Below are 5,140 nucleotides of genomic sequence, written 5' to 3'. Positions count from 1 at the left end.
CAAGTCCTACTATTACCATTGTTGTTACAAGCTTTTTAAGTTTATTCTGATTCTCAATCTTTTCTAACTGCATCATCAAATAATTCTTTCATGCTTTCTGTCCAACTGAACTTGTATAACTGAGAATTTGCTCATGGATTTAGTCAAACTGAATTAAATGCATGGTTTATAAAATTATTTCAACTTTGGCATAACAGAAATAGTAAAATGAATACTTATAAGAAAGCAATCATCAAGACAAAAATATCATGAAAATAATGAGTTCATAAGAAAGAAAGCTATGTATTAATTTTATTCTGATGGCTTAAATTATGAAAGATCTCTGGTCACCTGATAGTTAAAGAGTTGTGCTACTAACCCAAAGACAGACAGCTTTAGTCTATCAGAAATGGATCCATATGTTGTAAAGAGAAACATGGATAATCTCCTTCCATGGGATTTACAGATTCTTTTTTTTTTTTTCAAAGTGGAACAAAAAGCAAATTTGTTGTCTTGGGGAGAAGGAGTGATGGGGAGGGCTCTTCACCTTCCCCAACATTTTATACAGACTGGAAGCTGGGCATCAATAGAAAAGGCAGTAGGTGGGGGCACATGCCCCTCTCTGTACAATATAGAAGAATCTGATATAGATACTTTGTATAAAAGCGACTTTTCCTCAATTGTGTCCTTTTGCTGGTCAGCTGGGTTGGGAGGGCAATGGGGGACAGAGAAGCTGGGGTAGGAGGCCGGGACACAGGCCACCCTGTGGTCCCCGTCCTCTGGCTGTACCCTTGCAGGGTCACTTTGGATCCTTGGTTGGAGCGTAGCAGAGCTCCAGAGGCCGAGACACCTTCCAGAATTTCTCATTCACTAGCTCCAGGGTCAGTGAGCCATTCAGCGTCTAGGGAAGGGATGGAAAAGAGAGGCAAAGATGAGTAAAGTTGGAAAGACGGTGTAGGAAATGAAAAGCAGAAGGTGAGCAAGGACAGAGAGAAAAAGAAAGAGATGGAGGGGAAAGCAGGGGGACACAGTGGCATGCCAGGGAAGAAAAAGAAGCGATAAGGGAGATGGAAATGGAGAGAAGAGGGCTGGTGAGTTAGGTCAGGGTATGGTTCTGTCTACCCCTCTCCCCCAACACAACTCTCACCGTGAAAGCTCCACCACCAGGGGCGATGTAGATGGTGTACTGCTTCTCACTGACACCCTCCAGACTGGGCAAAGCAGGCTCCTCAGGGCCGTCACTGCCTCCGGCACCCCCGCCCTCCCCGCCACCCCCATCAGGTCCTCCAGCGTCAGAGGGAGCCCCTCCAGGGCCTCCTGGCTCCCCTGCCTCTTGCTGCTGCCTCCGCTCAAGGGCAATGCGCAGGGCCAGGTACTTGGAGAGATGGTACGCTGTGGCATTCCCAGTTGTCTTCACATACCTAATCTGGCAGTATTCTCCCTTTTCCACGAGCAGGGGGTGGGGCCGGAACAGTAGCTCGATTTCTCCACCTGGCTCTGGGGGACTTGGAGCCCCAGGAGGGCTTGGGGGTCCGAGGGTTCCCCCTCCCAGAGTTCCTCCCCGGTCACCAGAGTCTTCAGAACCAGCACCCCCACCCACCCCGCCAGTGCCACCAACCCCTGTCCCTACACTGCTTCCCCCGGCACCCCCTCCACGGGGTCGCTTGGGAGCAGGGCCTGGGGCAGAGTCAGGGGCAGAGTCTGAGCTCACATCCTCTCCATCCCCTTCTCCCTCCCCAGGTTCTCCTTCCCCCCCCCACTCATCGTTGTGGTCTGATCGGACCCAGGCATCGGCCGCCTCACTCGCTGGGCCCTGTGCATGGCCTGCATGCGCAGACCCTCCTGGATGCTGGAGCTCAGTGCCTGCTGGTTGTGCAGGTGGCTGAGGCGGATGAGCACCCGGTCTTGGTGGGCTTCATATTCCTCCCGGCTGGGATAGATCTTTGAGATCAGGGCATCAAAGTTAGGGTCTGGCCGAAGAGACCTCTTGGATACCAGCTTCTTGCGACAGGTGGGGCACTCCTTGTTTCCGCTCTTGAGGGCTGTGACGATGCAGTCGGAGCAGAATCGGTGGAGGCACTCCTTGGTGGTCATTGTATTCTTCAGCATGTCCAGGCAGATGGGACACATGAGTTCTGAGTGCAGCGACCGAGGGGAAACGGCAATCTCTGTGCCATCCATGATGGCTTCCTGCGGAGTCCGGTGCAGCCCATAGAGGCTGAGTTCCCACGTTTTACTGGCATTCTGGGCATTCGCAGGCGTCGTCATGGTGACCAGACACAGCTCTCCCACCAGAGCCCAGCCGGCTCCAGCCGTCCAGGCGTCCGGGCAGCTGTCTCGCCTCTCCCTGGGCCCCGACTCCCCGGCTAAAGTCGCTCCGTCGCCAGCCCCTGCTCAGACAGCAGCTCCCGCCAGCGCCACTGCCATGGCATGGGCGCAGGGTCCTTGGGATTTACAAATTCTTAAAAGTTGGTGGAGGATCAGTTATGAGTTGGTTTTAACTCTGTAGAAATGCATTTGAGAATTATAAGAACTTTGAAAGATGACAGAACATGAAACAAAACAAAAAAGGATAAGCTAATTGAAAGCATGTCATATATAACCTAGTAGGGACCATTATTTTTGAACAATAAGCAGCATACATGGGCTGTATGTCATACTCTAACACAACACACCATAAAAGTGGGATCCTCCTTTAAATACTGTTTTGAACACAGAAAGAAATATATGTAGAGATTTCAATTAATCATTGCAGCTGTGCTAACATGGCAAACAATTGATTAATGTGTACTCAGTAATAATGTACCACAAATGCATGAAATTCAACTTTTATGATTAAAATATAAATAATTCAAAAGATCTTAACTTTCAAATTTCCAAGAAGACTGTAGTTAATAATATTGTGTTGCTACTTAGTGAGAACAAATCCATAACAGACCCTCCTTTGGCCTCACACAATTGCGTAAGAGAAGATTGCCCATCTTTCTACCACGGAACAGCTGGTTGATTTAGACCACATACCATTGTGTTGGCAGCAAAATTGCTTACACTAACCCACCAGAGCTCACCTCATAACATGGTGGTGGTTTTTGTTGACAGGCATCATCCAGTCAGGTATGATTCATAGAGATGCTAGGAAAAAATAGACCTGGATCCTGTTCTGACCTGTGCCAGCCTCATCTTCTCTAACACAATTTAGCCCACTGATGCAGTCTCTGGGTCAACTTGGTTGGGAGTCTTCTACTCTATTTCTCATCCTCAATATTTACAAGCATAGTGTTTCTACCCAATTAATAGGCTCTCCTAACAATATGCCAATACTATGAGAGATGAAGCTTTGCCATCTTTGCCTCAAGTAGTGCTCATACTGTACTTTTCCTAACATATATCTGCTTGTTCTTCTGGCAGTCTATGGGATATCTATAAGCAAGAATGGTTACCTATGGTGGACAGTGTTTGGTGGAGCTTTCCAACTAAAACAAGCTTGGAAGCGGGAGTGACATCCACTTTCAAAACAGCTTGCCTCTGGAAACTCTATGAACTTAGAGAAACGAACAAAGTTATACAAATGCTCAGATCTTTTGTTTATAGGGTCGCTATGAGTCATCTATGACTCGTCAGTATTTAACAACAACAACAACATATTTTGTTTAGGAAACTCTCATGGCTTAGTGGTAAGGAGTTTTGCAGTCTATGGGATACCCAACACTCTTCACCAGCATCATAACTCAAAGGCATTTCTTCTTCTTCTATTATTCTTTTTTAACTGTTCAGCTCTGAGATGTATGGCAAGTGATTGACAAGACCACTGCCTGAATCAGGCTTGTCTTACTCTTCAAACTGTCATCATTGCTTTTAAGTAGTTTGGGGCGGTCCTTAACAGCAGACTTACCCAATAGAATATATCTCCAATTCTCCTGATCCGTGGTACCAAGGGTGTTGATTGTTCAACAAAAGAAAGGTAAAGTCATTGACTGTTCTAATCTTTTCCCCATCTATATAATGGTCCCCTACTCTGTGAATTTTCATTTTTCTGACATTGAAATGCGATGTATATATTTAAGACAGCCATTTTTGATCTTCTGAAACAAATATTTCAAGTCCTCCTGACTTTTAGCAAACAATGCTAATTTGCGTAATGTAGGTTGTTGATGGATCTTCCTCCAAACCTGATACCACATTTTTCTTCACAGAGTCTAGCTTCTCAAATAATTTGATCGGAGTATAGATTGGATATATATGGTGAAGGGACACAATTCTGATACACAGATTCCTTTATTTTTAACTATGAAATGTTCCTCTGCTCTGTTAGCACAACAGCTTCTTCTTTAAGGTATAAGTTTCTCATGAGCACAATTAAGTGTTCTTGGATTCCCATTTTGCTCACTGTTAGCCATAATTTGTTATGATCCACAGAATCAACTGCCTGCGTTCAAGTCACCAATTGATTAGCTAGCAGCTGAACACTTTTACTAATATACCACAAGAACTTCTTAAATTACGACAGATAAAACATAGGTGCCCCTTAAATACTAATTTTAGATAAATAATCAATTACTTGGGTAATAATAATACTAAAATATCATTCTCTAAAATCTAACTTTCACTAAGCATCCTGTACTTTTTTAAGTATAATTTCCATTTTCTTTTCTGATGAATTTATAAAACTGAAATGAGTTTATATAATAGAAATAGAATTTTTTTCATTTTATATTCAGATGAAGTTTGTTTTGTTTTTTTGTGTCGCCCGCCCCCCGAGCCTTTAAGGAATCAAATCCTTACATGGACTTCCGTGGGGCAGCACCTGCAGGTCTAAGTCTGGATGGAGGTGTTCTGTCCTTTCAAGGCTTCATGAGAACAGATCCTTACCACCTTGCTATGAATGGCATAATTCACACAATAGTGCAGTTTTACATAGAGCCTTGGCAGTACATATGTGTCAAAGACACTGACTTTGGAAATATCCCTGAGGGCAGCTCCCTCTACTATATTTTGAATTATGAACTTCTTAATTGCTTTGTGTTTGAGCAGGGGGTAGGCACTGTTCATTCAGCAAATAGGCTGCGTGTGGCCATGGCCCTTTTTGGCACAACCATTGTACTATTCTTTGTCATCTTGAAAGTGAAGACCTAAGAGCTCATCCTGTATTTTTACGTAATAA

The 5,140-nt window shown here is 44.6% G+C and overlaps 1 pseudogene across 1 annotated transcript; it reads right to left on the bottom strand.

Moving 5' to 3' along the window:
• Positions 1-456: 456 nt before the first annotated feature.
• Positions 457-2,247, bottom strand: LOC102864062 (annotated as a pseudogene). The gene is made up of 2 exons (XR_438918.1): positions 1,127-2,247; positions 457-880 (listed from the first exon to the last, which is right to left on the bottom strand). The product of XR_438918.1 is annotated as an E3 ubiquitin-protein ligase RING1-like (transcript).
• Positions 2,248-5,140: the final 2,893 nt, after the last annotated feature.

The sequence above is a fragment of the Elephantulus edwardii genome, unplaced genomic scaffold, assembly GCF_000299155.1.
Source record: "Elephantulus edwardii isolate Elephantulus edwardi_28Jun2011 unplaced genomic scaffold, EleEdw1.0 scaffold00078, whole genome shotgun sequence".
Taxonomy (NCBI): Eukaryota; Metazoa; Chordata; class Mammalia; order Macroscelidea; family Macroscelididae; genus Elephantulus; species Elephantulus edwardii.
Note: the sequence above shows the minus strand (reverse complement) of the source record. Positions and strands in the feature narration are given on the sequence as shown.